General features: G+C 40.3%; 1 protein-coding gene and 1 non-coding gene across 6 annotated transcripts in view; both read left to right on the top strand.

Moving 5' to 3' along the window:
- Positions 1-13,723, top strand: part of FBXL2 (F-box and leucine rich repeat protein 2) — an 81,950-nt gene that overhangs the window by 45,742 nt on the left and 22,485 nt on the right. The gene's annotated exons all lie outside the window — the stretch shown is intronic.
- On the top strand, positions 2,634-2,759 carry LOC113881103. Its single transcript, XR_003507955.1, has one exon. It is a non-coding gene; the product is annotated as a U6atac minor spliceosomal RNA (small nuclear RNA).

The raw sequence follows: 13,723 nt of genomic DNA, 5'->3' as shown, positions 1-13,723 counted from the left end.
AGAAAATCAATTCATGATATCTTCTAAGGATCAAAACACTTCGTCTGTGTTTTAGAACACAGAGGTGGGTTTTTTATTGTTAATCAGAAAATTCAGATCATCAGAAAAATTGTGTGCTTCTTCAAAGGCTTTGTAAACCAGTGGAATAGATTGAGTCTGTTTTAACAGGAAGCTTAAATATATTTTAGCCACCTGATGTGAAGAGCTGACTCATTTGAAAAGACCCTGATGTTGGAAAAGATTGAAAACAGGAGGAGAAGGGGACAACAGAGGATGAGATGGTTAGATGGCATCACTGACTCAATGGACATGAGTTTGGGTGAACTCCGGGAGTTGGTGGTGGATAGGGAGGCCTGGTGTGCTGTGGTTCACGGGTCGCAAAGAGTCAGACACGACAGAGCGACTAAACTGAACTAAATGTACCAAATAGGTCCTAAGATAACTTAGACCAGAAAACATAAATCTGATCGTGTTTCCACTAAAGAAACTAAAAGTGAAGATGTGGATTGTCTGTGGGGACGTCAAAGAAACACATTCTCCTCTTGGCACTTGGAATAGAGCCATGGGTAACAAAACTCCTGTAAGGCTAAGAATGTTACTGGTTTACCATGAATTTTAGAGCAGAAATCTGTGTCAGTATCTATATAAATTGTTAACGTGTGAGGCCAGATCACTGTGAGAAATAATGATAAACATAATCAAAGGATCCTGACTGGAGGAGAGTTTTGTTATGCTGTCAGGGTTTGGTTGAAAGCACCTAGCACAGCCTTGGCCTCTGTCCTGCCCTCACCTGTGTGTTCTTGCTGTGGCACGAGGGGTGCGGTTTGTTTACAAGTGTTGGTTGAGCTTGTGCTATACCAAGTACTGATTGAGGCACTGGAGATACAGTAGTAATTATAGTAGATTGAAATTTGATTCTAATGGGTCTTGTGTATCTGTTCTCTGTAACTCCTGCTCCATCATTAGATACGAAGTCCTGTTGATTTTAAATATTGAGATGTAATTGCACTACAATGAACTGTGCATCTTTAAAGTATACAGTTTGATGTAGTGTAGATTATGCATATACCCATGAAACTAGCATTGTAATCAAGATAATGAATGTGTTCATGTCCCACAGAGTTTTCCTCATGTGCCTTTGTCATCCCCTTCCTCCCAGCCCTTCTCTACTTCAGCTCTAGGAAGCCCCGATCTGCTTTCTGTCACTGTAGGTTAGCTTGCTTTTTCTAGAATTTTGTATTTTACAGCATGCACTCCTTTTTGCCTGGCCTCTTTAACTTGATTGTTTTTGAGAGTCACCCATGTTGTTACGTGTGTCGGTAAGTTTTCATTTGTTTTTATTGATAGGGAGTGGTCCACTGTATGGCATATAATGCATTTTATTCATTCATCTGTTTATGGACATTTGGGTTTTTCCAGTTTTCACCCATTACACGTAAGGCTATCATAAAGGTTTTCATGCAAGATGCATGCCATCATTTTTCTTAGGAGTAGAATGGAGTAGATCATTTGATAGGTGTGTGTTTCACTTTTTAAGAAACTTCCAAAATGTTTCTCGAAAAATTGTACCATTTTACATTCCCGCCAGAAGTGTATGATGCTTCCAGTTCCGCTAAGTCTTTGCCAACACTTGGTGGGTCAGTCTTTGTCATTTTAGCCACTCCTATGGATGTGGACAGTGGTATCTCATTGTGGTTTTAGTTTGCATTTCTGTAATGACTAATGCTGTTAAGTGTCTTTTTATGTGATTTTTGCTCTCCATTTATTTTCTTTGCTGAAATGTCTGTTCTAATATTTGGTTGGTTGGTTGTTTTGCCTTTTTTTTTTTTTTCCGTTAGATTGTTTATTGTCTTACCATTGAATTTTGGGCGTTCTTAATATGTTCTGAATATAAATCCTTTATCAGATATGTTTTGCAAATTTTTTTCCCCAGTCTGTGGCTTACCTTTGTATTCTTTAACTGTCTTTTGAAGTTTTTCATTTTGAGGTAGGTCAGTTTATCAGTATTTTTCTTATGAATCATGCTTTTGGTATTACATATGAGATCTTTGCCTAACTCAAGGCCTTAAAGGTTTTCTCATATGTTTCTAGAAGTTCTGTAGTTTAGGTCTGTGATCCATTTTGACATGGTTTTTTGTGTATGGTGTGAGGTTTAGGTTGATACTCATGTTTTATCTGTGACATTCAGTTCTTAGCACCATGTGTTGAAATGACCACCCATTTCCCACCAAATTGCCTCTTACAGTTTTGTTAAAAATTATTTGTCCAAATAATTACGGAACTATTTCTGTACTCTCAGTATTTCCCATTGATCGAATTGCCTATCTTTACAGCAGACGCACTGTCTTGATAACTATAGCTTTATAATAAGTCTTGAAATCAGGCTTTCTTAGTCCTTGAACTTAATTATCTTTCAAACTTGTTTTAGCTGTACTAGGTTAGTGGCATTTCCATACAAATTATGGACCCATCTCGTCAATTTCTACAAAAAAGCTTGCTGGGATCCTGATTAGGATGATGGTGAATCCATAGATCAATTTGCAGAGACTTGACATCTTAGAAGTACTTAGCCTTTCAACCCATAAGCCTGGCTTATCTCTCCTTATATTTAGGTGTTTTTAAAATTTCCCTCAGTGTTGTATGAAAGTAGAGAAGGTTAGCACTCCCCTTGACAAGGATGGAAGAGGCTCTCGGGCCTGACAACACGCATGTGGTTAAGGCATTGCCACCTACTTCGTGGCATCTCACCACTGTTTTTGAGTGAAGTAAGCCAGAAGGAAAAACACCAATACAGTTTACTAATGCATATATATGGAATTTAGAAAGATGGTAACAATAACCCTGTGTACGAGACAGCAAAAGAGACACTGATGTATAGAACAGTCTTCTGGACTCTGTGGGAGAGGGAGAGGGTGGGAAGATTTGGGAGAATGGCATTGAAACATGTAAAATATCATGTATGAAACGAGATGCCAGTCCAGGTTCGATGCACGATACTGGATGCTTGGGGCTAGTGCACTGGGACGACCCAGAGGGATGGTATGGGGAGGAAGGAGGGAGGAAGGTTCAGGATGGGGAACACATGTATACCTGTGGCGGATTCATTTTGATATTTGGCAAAACTAATTATGTAAAGTTTAAAAAATAAAATTAAATTAAAAAAAATAAAATAAAATAAAATTTCCTTCAGTATGTTATGGAGTTTTCAGTGTACAAATTGTGCACATCTTTTGTCTATGTATCCATAAGTGTTATGACATATTATTGTAAATGACATTTTAAATTCAAATTTTGATCATTCATTGTTGGAAATAGAAATATAATTGATTTTTAAACATTTTTTCCATTAAAAAAAAATGTTGTTTACTTATTTGGCCACACTGGATCTTAGCGGAAGTGTGTGGGGCCTGTTAGTTGCCGTATGTGAACTGTTACACGTCATGCCACCACGTAGGGTCTAGTAGTTCTCTGACCAGGACTCGAACTCCAGCCTCTGCATTGGGAACATGGAGTCGTAGCCACTACACCACCAGGGAAGTCCTCGAAATATGATTGATTTTTGTACATTAATCTTTTATCCTGCAACCTGAATAGATTCACATTAGTTTTAGTAGTTTTCTTTGTTGATTACTTTGGATTTTCTTTGTAGACAGTCATGCTGCCTATAAATGAAGATAGTTTTTTTTTTCTTTTTACGGAAGATTCATTTATTTATTTATGGCTGCGCTGGGTCTTTGTTGCTGCATGCGGCTTCTCTCTAGTTGCAGAGTGGGGGCTCCTCTTCTTTGCAGTGCCAGGCTTCTGGCTGCAGTGGCCTCTCTTGTGGCGTGCAGGCCCTAGGGCGTTCAGGCTTCACTCCTTGCAGCGCATAGCCTCAGTAGTTGCAGCTTGCAGGCTCAGGAAGCGCTGGCTCGGTAGTTGTAGCGCCCAGACTTCTTTGCTCCATGGCATGTGGGATCTTCCTGGACCAGGGATCGAACCTTTGTCCCCTGTGTTGGTAGGTGAATTTGAAAATAATTTTTCTTGTTTTTCAATCAGTGCATTTTCTTTTTTTTTTTTTTAATTTTATTGGATTATAATTGATTTACAATATTGTGTTAGTTTCAAGTGTGTGGGAAAGTGATTCAGTTATACCTGCATTCATTCATTTTCAGATTCTTTACACATCAGATCAGATCAGATCAGTCGCTCAGTCGTGTCCAACTCTTTGCGACCCCATGAATCGCAGCACGCCAGGCCTCCCTGTCCATCACCAACTCCCGGAGTTCACTCAGACTCATGTCCATCGAGTCAGTGATGCCATCCAGCCATCTCATCCTCTGTCGTCCCCTTCTCCTCCTGCCCCCAATCCCTCCCAGCATCAGAGTCTTTTCCATTGAGTCAGCTCTTTACATGAGGTGGCCAAAGTACTGGAGTTTCAGCTTTCGCATCATTCCTTCCAAAGAAATCCCAGGGCTAATCTCCTTCAGAATGGACTGGTTGGATCTCCTTGCAGTCCAAGGGACTCTCAAGAGTCTTCTCCAACACCACAGTTCAAAAGCATCAATTCTTCGGCGCTCAGCCTTCTTCACAGTCCAACTCTCACATCCATACATGACCACAGGAAAAACCATAGCCTTGACTAGACGAACCTTTGTTGGCAAAGTAATGTCTCTGCTTTTGAAGATGCTATCTAGGTTGGTCATAACTTTCCTTCCAAGGAGTAAGCGTCTTTTAATTTCATGGCTGCAGTCACCATCTAATGAGTAGAATTCCATGTTACACAGTAATTCTTATTGGTTATCTATTTTATATATAGTAGTGTGTGTGTATGTTAATCCCAAGCTTTTAATTTATCCCTCTCTCCCACATTTCCCCTTTGGTAACCGTAACTTTGTTTTTGAAATCTGTGAGTCTTTCTGTTTTGTAAATAAGTTCCTTTGTATCCTTTTTTTTTTTAGGTAGATTCCATAAATGAGTGAACACATGTGATATTTACCTTTCTCTGTCTATCTTACTTCACTTAGTGTGATAATCTATAAGTCCATCCATGTTGCTGAAAATGGCATTATTTCATTCTTTTTTATGGCTGAGTAACGTTTCATTATATAGATACACTACATTGTCTTTATTCCACTGTCAGTGGACATTTAAGTGGCTTCCATTTCTTAGCTATGGTAAATAGCACTGTGATGAACATTGGGGTCCATGTATCTTTTCAAATTATGGTTTTCCCATACATAGAGTGGGAATAGGATTATTGAGTCACATGGTAGTTCCATTTTTAGTTTTTTAAGGAACCTCCATACTCCACACTCATCTCCTTTAGTAATTGTGCCAGTTTGTATTCCCACCAACAGTGTAGATTCCCTTTTCTCCATACCCTCTCCAGCATTTATTGTTTGTAGACTTTGTTTATACCGGCCATTCTGACCAGTGTGAGGTGGTACCTTGTTGTAGTTCTGATTTGCATTTCTCTGATGGTTAGTGATCCAAAGAAGAAATTGCCAACATCTGTTGGATCTTAGAAAAAGCAAGAGAGTTCCAGAAAAACATCTACTTCTGCCTTATTGACTAAGGCCTTTGACTGTGTGGATCACAACAAACTGGAAATTTCTTCAAGAGATGGGAATACCAGACCATCTTACCTGCCTCCTGAGAAATCTGTGTGCAGGTCAAGAAGCAACAGTTAGAACTGGACTAGGAACAACAGACTGATTCCAAATTGGGAAAGGAGTACATCAAGGCTGTATATTGTCACCCTGCTTATTTAATTTATATGCAGAGTACATCATGTGAAATGCCAGGCTGGTTGAAGCACAAGCTAGAATCAAGATTGCCAGGAGAACTATCAATAACCTCATATATGCAGATGACACCACCCTTATGGCAGAAAACGAAGAAGAACTGAAGAGCCTCTTGATGAAAGTGAAAGAGGAGAGTGAAAAAGTTGGCTTGAAACTCAGCATTCAGAAAACTAAGATCATGGCATCCAGTTCCATCACTTCATGGCAAATAGATGGGGAAACAATGGAAACAGTGAGAGACTTTATTTTGGGGGGCTCCAAAATCACTGCAGATGGTGACTGCAGCCATGAAATTAAAAGATGTTTGCTCCTTGGAAGAAGGGCTAAGACCAACCTAGATAGCATATTAAAAAGTAGAGACATTACTTTGCCGACAAAGGTCTGTCTAGTCAAAGCTACAGTTTTTCCAGTAGTCATGTATGCATGTGAGAGGTGGACCATAAAGAAAGCTGAGCACCGAAGAATTGATGGTTTTGAACTGTGGTGTTGGAGAAGACTCTTGAGAGTCCTTTGGACTGCAAGGAGATCCAACCAGTCCATCCTAAAGGAAATCAGTCTTGAATATTCATTGGAAGGTCTGATGCTGAAGCTCCAATCCTTTGGCCACCTGATGCAAAGAACTGACTCATTGGAAAAGATCTTGATGCTGGGAAAGATTGAAGGCAGGAGGAGAAGGAGATGACAGAGGATGAGATGGTTGGATGGACATGACTTTGAGCAAGCTCCAGGAGTTGGTGAAGGACAGGGAAGCCTGGCGTGCTGCAGTTCATGGGGTCACAAAGAGTCGGACACAACTGAGCAGCTGAACTGACTGATGTTTAGTGATGTTGAGTATCTTTTCATGTGAGTATTGGTCGTCTGTATGTCTTCTTTGGAGAAATGTCTATTAAGATTCTGCCCATTTTTTGATTGGGTTGTTTGTTTTTTGTTGTTGAGTTATATGAGCTGTTTGTATAATTTGGAGATTAAGCCCTTGTTGGTCACATCATTTGCAAATATTTTCTCCCACTTCTTAGGTTTTCTTTTCATTTTTTTTTTACTTTTTAAATAATGGCTTTCTTTGCAATGCCAAAACGTGGACATTTGATTCAGTTCTGTTTATCTTTGTTTTTATTTCTGTTGGCTTGGGAGGCTCACCTGAGAAAAACATTTAGGTCAGAAAATGTTTTGCCTGTGCTTTTGGCAAGGATTTTTATGGTGTCATGTCTTATGTTTATGTCTTTAAGCCATTTTGAGTTTATTTTTGTGCATGGCAAGAGTGTGTGTTCTAACTTCATTGATTTACATGCAGCTGTCAAACTTACCCAACACCCCTGAGGAGACTTTACCCATTTTATATTCTTGCCTCCTTTATCAAAAATTAATTGGCCAGCAGTTCAGTTTAGTTGCTCAGTTGTGTCTGACTCTTTGCCACCCCATAGATTGCACCACGCCAGGCCTCCTTGTCCATCACCAACTCCCAGAGTTGACTTAAACTCACGTCCATTGAGTCAGTAATGCCATCCAGCCATCTCATCCTCTGTCATCCCCTTCTCCTCCTGCCTTCAATCTTTCCCAGCATCAGGGTCTTTTCCAGTGAGTCAGTTCTTCACATCAGGTGGCCAAAGTATTGGAGCTTCAGTTTCAGCATCAGTCCTTCCAATGAATATTCTAGACTGATTTCTTTTAGGATGGACTAGTTGGATCTCCTTGCAGTCCAAGGGACTCTCAAGAGTCTTCTCCAACACCACAGTTCAAAAGCGTCAGTTCTTCGGCACTCAGCTTTCCTTATAGTCTAACACTCACATCCATGCATGACTACTGGAAAAACTGTAGCTTTGACTAGACGGACCTTTGTCAGCAAAATAATGTCTCTGCTTTTTAATATGCTGTCTAGGTTGGTCATAACTTTTTTCCAAGGAGCAAGCATCTTTTAATTTCATGGCCGCAGTCACCATCTGCAGTGATTTTGGAGCCCCCCAAAATAAAGTCTCTCACTGTTTCCACTGTTTCTACATCTATTTGCCATGAAGAGATGGGACCAGATACCATGATCTTAGTTTTCTGAATGTTGAGCTTTAAGCCAACTTTTTCACTCTCCTCTTTCACTTTCATCAAGAGGCTTGTTAGTTCCTCTTCGCTTTCTGCCATAAGGGTGGTGTCATCTGCATATCTGAGGTTATTGCTATTTCTCCCGGCAATGTTGATTCCAGCTTGTGCTTCATCCAGCCCAGCACTTCTCATGATGTACTCTGCATATAAGTTAAATAAGCAGGGTGACAATATACAGCCTTAACGTACTCCTTTTCCTATTTAGAACCAGTCTGTTGTTCCATGTCCAGTTCTCACTGTTGCTTCTTGACCTGCACACAGATTTCTCAGGAGGCAGGTCAGGTGGTCTGGTATTCCCATCTCTTGAAGAAATGTGCACAGTTTGCTGTGATCCGCACAGTCAAAGGCTTTGGCATAGTCAGTGAAGCAGGAGGAGATGTTGGCCACAGGTGTGTGGGTTACTGCTGTGCTCTCTGTTCCGTTGACCCGTATGCCTGTTTCTGTACCAGTACCACGGTGTCTTCATTGGTGTGGCTTTGTAGTGTTTCCAGAATCTGGAAGAGTTATGCCTCCTACTTTGATTTTATAGCTCTGCTTTGGCAATTCTGGTTCTTTTATTCCTCCATATAAAATTTCAGATTATTCTAGGTCTGTGAAAAATGTCATGGGTCATTTGATAGTGATTGCATTAAATCTGTAGATTGCTTTGGGTTGTATGGCCATTTTAACAATATTCTTCCAATCCAAGAACATGAGATGGCTTCCATTTCTCAAGGGTCTTCTGCAGCACTGCAGTTTGAAAGCATCAGTTCTTTGGCACTCAGCCTTCTTTATGGACCAACTCTAAGTCTATAGAGTTTTCTATATGTAGTATCCTGTCATCTGCATGTAGTATTTTACCTCTTCCTTTCCAAATTGGAAACTTTAATTTCTCTCTCTTGTCTGATTGCTGAGGCTAGGACTTCCATTAATATGTTGAATAGAAGTGGTGAGAATGGATATCCTTGTCTTGTTCCAGATTTTAGCAGGAAGGCTTTCAACTTTTCTACTGTTGAGTATTATATTGGCTGTTGGTTTGTCATAAATAGCTTTTATTATATTGAGATTCATTTCCTGTATACCTACTTTGGTGAAAGTTTTATCATGAATGGATGTTGAATTTTGTCAAATGCTTGTTCCTCATGAGATGATCATGTGGTTTTTTATTTTTCTTTTGTTAGTGATGCGTATTACATTAATTGATTTGTGTGTATGTTGAGCCATCCTTATGAACTTGGGATGAATCCCACTTGGTCATGGCGTATGATTTTTTTTTTTATATGTTGAATTGGTTTGCTAATATTTTGTTGAGGATTTTTACATCTATATTCATCAACAGTATTTTCCTGTAATTTTCTTTTATGGTGGTATCTTTGGTTTTGGTAGCAGGGTGATGGGCTTGCCTTGGTAGCTTAGCAGTAAAGAATCTGCCCTCAATGTAAGAGATGGGGGTTCGATCCCTGGCTTGGGAAGATCCCCTGCAGAAGAAAATGACAACTCACTCCAGTATTCTTGCCTGGGAAATCCCATGGACGGAGGAGCCCAGCAGGCTGCAGTCCATGGGGTCACAAAGAGGCACCATTTATCCGCTAAACAACCACAGTCAGGGTGATGTGGCTTCAGAGCATGTCTTTGGAGTTCCCTCCTCCTAAATCTTCTGGAACAATTTAAGAAGAAATGTTGTGTAAGTTCTTTGTGTGTTTGGTAGAATTCGCCTGTGAAGCCATCTGATCTTCCCCTTTTCTTTGTAGGGAGTTTTAAAATTACAGATTCTATTTCACGCCTAATGATGAGTCTGTTCAGATGATTTCTTTTAGATTCTGTTTTGGTGTGCTGTAAGTTTCTAGAAAGTCGTCCATTTCTTCTTGGTTTTATTGATTTTTTTTTTCCTGCTGTTTTTTAAATCTCTACTTTATTTCCTCCCTGATCTTTATTATTTCTGTTCTCCTGAAGTTAGGTCTTTTTGTTCTTCTTTTTCTGATTCTTTTAGGTGGTCAGTTAGGTTGTTTATTAGAGATTTTTCATCTTTTGAGGAATGCCTGTATCACTATGAACTTTGCTCTAAGAACTGCTTTTGCTACATCTCATAAAGTTTTGTATGGTTGTGTTTTCATTGTCATTTGTCTCAAGGTGTTTTTAATTTCCCTTTTGGTTTCCTCATTGATCCATTGGTTTTTTAGTAGAGCGTTGTTTAGTCTCCATGTAATGGTTGGGTTTTTTAACAATTTCTTTTCTTGTGGTTGATTTCTTTTCCTTTTTTTTTTAGGTTAATTTGTGCTTTTATTTGCCAGTATAATTCAACTATAGTGGCCTGCAAACATTTTTGGTCTAAAAAAATACATTTTACATCAGTCCAACAAAAACACAAATGTATAAAACATGTATACGTATGTAAAAGTGAAATAAAAGTTTTGCCACAAATGTCTACCCTGAGTATTCTTTTGAGACTTTTTTTTTTTAAGCAGTTTTAGGTTTAGAACAAAATTGGCAGAAAGGTACAGAAATTCCCCATATACCCTTGACCCTCACTTGCATAACCATTATTAACAGGGTGGTACTTTTTTTTTTTCTTTTTAAACCAAGAATGAAATGTATTGAGCCATCATACCCACCAGAGTGCACCATTCTCCTTTGGGTTCGCTTTAATGAAGTGAATAGTGTTGGGTGTTGTATTTTAGACAGAAGTATGATGACGGACATCCATCCTTATAATGTCATTCAAAGTATTTTCACTGCTCATAAAAATTTAAACACTCTGTCTCCTCTCTCCCAAACTCCTGGCAACCATTGATCTTTTTATTATCTCCATAGTTTTGCCATTTACAGAATGGCATGCAGTTGGAATCTATTTTTACGTTTTTCTTTCTCCTTGAAAAGAGAGGTTCAAAACCTTTATGTCTGCAAGACTACTCTTGGTTTTACTGGGTTTTTTCCTGCTGTTTTTTTAAATTTCTACTTTATTTCCTCCCTGATCTTTATTATTTCTGTCCTGCTGACCTTAGGTTTTTTTGTTCTTCTTTTTCTAATTCTTTTAGGTGGTAGGTGAGGTTGTCTATTAGAGATTTTTCATCTTTTGAGGAATGCCTGTTTCACTATGAACCTTCCTCTAAGAACTGTTTTTGCTACATCTCACAGATTTTTGTTTGGTCCATCCCCGCCCATGCAGGGACTGGACAGACTCTAGGTGGCGAACTCCCCCACTGAACACTGCAGCTTTTCTTATAATGTTGAGCCCTGTGGCAGCGGTCCTGCCAGCATTCACATGCGGGTGCAGGGATGTGTGTTGGCTGTTTGCGTGTAGGAAGGTCGCAGGTTTTGTGCCCTTTGTCACGGTGAAACCTGTGGGTGATTCACAGTGTTGTGCCATTGTGGTCAGAGAAGATGCTCGGTGTGATTTTCATACTCTCAAATGCGTTGAGGTCAGGTTTGTGCCCTGGTATGTGGTCAGTCCCAGGGACTGTCTCATGTGCACCGGAAAAGAATGTGTACTCTGTGTTCTTTGTTAGTTTTGGGATATAATATCCTGAAAATATCAATTAAATCTATCTGTTCTATTGTGTCATTTAGGTTCTCTGTTGCCTTATTGATCTTCTGTCTAGAAGATCTGTCCCTTGATGTCAGTGGGGTTTTGAAGTCTCCTACTATTATAGTATTCCCATCAGTTTCCCCCTTTCTGTCCATTAATACTTGCTTTATGTACTTGGGTGCTCCTATATTAGATGTATGTATGTTGACCAGTGTAAAATCCTCTTCTTGTATTGATCTCTTTATCATTATTTTGTGTCCTTCTGTTTTGCTTTACAGTCTATTTTGTTTGATATAAATGGTGTAACTCCAGCTTTTTTGTTACTTCCATTTGCATGAATATCTTTTTCCATGCCCCCACTTTCAATCTGTGAGTGTCCTTTGCCCTAAGATGGGTCTCTTGTTGGCAGCAGATTGTAGGCTTTTTTTTTTTTTTAAATCCAGTCTGCCACTCGATGGGTTTTGATTGGAGTATTCAGTCCATTGACATTTAAGGTAATTATTGGTACATATTATTCATTGCCAAATTAAGCCTTGTTTTCCAGTTTGTTCTTTGTTTTTCCTTGGTTTTGCTCTTCTTTCTGTGGTGTGATGTTTTCCTTGTTTTTTATGCTTGTGTTCTTTTCCTTTTGGTTTTTGTGGCTTTATTGTAAGTTTTTGACTCATGGGTGCCTGGTTTTTGAAGTATGTTAATACCTTCTTATATCTGCTTGCTGTAGACTGATAGTCACATAGGCTTAAACACATTCCAAAAAAAACGGAGTCTACATTTTCTTACTCTCCTTGCCCGTGTTTTATGATTTTGGGGTCCTGTTTTACATCTTCATGTTTATCCTTTTGCTGTTCCTTCTATTTACTGTTGGTTTCACAAACAGTTTTTTTTTTCTTTTTTATCTGTGTGTTGCTAGTTTAAGTAATTTACTTTCTGATTATGATTTCCTCCTTTCTATATCTTCTTGCTTCTTTTCTATGTAAAGAAAATCTTTCAATATCTTTTCCTTCTATTCTAAATGATAATCTTGGTGGGTAGCTAGAGTATTTTGAGACTGTGAATATATTTTGCCCTTCCCTTCTGGCCAGCGGTGTTTCTGTGGTGAAATCAGCCCATAGCGTTATGGGGGTTCCCTTGTAATGAACTTTTTCTCTTGCTTCTTTAGAATCCCCTTTTATCTTTAGCTTTTGCCATTTTTATTATAATATGTCATGGTATGGGTCTGTTTGAGACCTCCGTGCTTCCTATATCTGGATATATATTTCCTTCTTTAGCTTTGGGAAGTTTTCAACCCTAATTCTTCAATATATTTTCAGTCCCTTTTTGTCTTTCTTCCCCTTCTGTAATCCCTGTTAGGTATATTGGCACGCTTCAGACTCTTCCATAGGTCTCTTATATTCCTTTTTTTTTTCATTTGCTCTCTAATGTGTTGATTGGGTAATTTCCATAATTCTTTCTTCCAGATCGCTTATTCTTTCTTCTGCCTTATTCGTCCTGCTCTTCGTTGCCTTTAGCTCAGCTGTCATCTCACCAGTAAATGTTTCTTGGCTCCGTCTGGTTTCTAGTTCCTTTTCCCAGTAGCCTGCATTTCTGTAGGTAGGCTTTGTCAGTCCCTTCAGCATTTCATTACCTCCGTTGTGGCCTCACTGTCTGTCCGTCCGACTGAAGAGGTCCGCTTCACTGTTCCTTCAGGGGAATTCTCTTGGCCTTTTAACTGGGAGTGGCTCCTCCGCTTCTTCATTTTGCTTGTATTTCTCTTTTTCTGTGAGTTTAGGAGAAACAGTTATCAACTGTGGTCTTGGAGGGCTGTTTTTGTGTGGGCGTGCTCCTGCCTAGCGTGTACGGGTTTAATGTTTGTTGGCGTGAGGGCTGTTTTTAGTTTGGGTGCTTGCGGTCTTTCCTCTGTGTGTGCTGGCTGTTAGCCCTGGAGAGGGGTGTGCGGGAACACGGCCCGTGCTCTTGCCCGGAAGGCAGGGGAAAGCGGCTGGCTCCTGGTTGCGGGACCCTAGGTGGCAGTTACGTGTGCTCCCAGGAAGTCGGGTGGGAGTTGGTGCCTGGTCGTGGGACCCTCTGCAGCAGCAGGGGTCTGTTCCCGCCTCTGGAGCCCAGGATGGCAGCAGGGCGGCTCACACCCACCCCTGGAACTCGTGTTGCCAGTGCCCTGCTGCCTGAGAGCTCCTGCAGAGGATGCTCCTCAGGCGGCCCACCCCTCTCCTCCTGTGCCCCCAGCAACAGTGCCCTGCCTCTCTGGAGGGCCCAGGCCTCCTCCAATGCTCCCCCGACTGTGGCTCACCACACCCAGCCAACCCCAGTCCTCCCCAGGCCTGCCCTCTGACGCCTGGGCCGAAGC

The sequence above is a fragment of the Bos indicus x Bos taurus genome, chromosome 22, assembly GCF_003369695.1.
Source record: "Bos indicus x Bos taurus breed Angus x Brahman F1 hybrid chromosome 22, Bos_hybrid_MaternalHap_v2.0, whole genome shotgun sequence".
Classification (NCBI taxonomy): domain Eukaryota; kingdom Metazoa; phylum Chordata; class Mammalia; order Artiodactyla; family Bovidae; genus Bos; species Bos indicus x Bos taurus.
The sequence above is the reverse complement of the archived record's forward strand: the minus strand, read 5'-3'. Positions and strand labels throughout refer to the sequence as shown.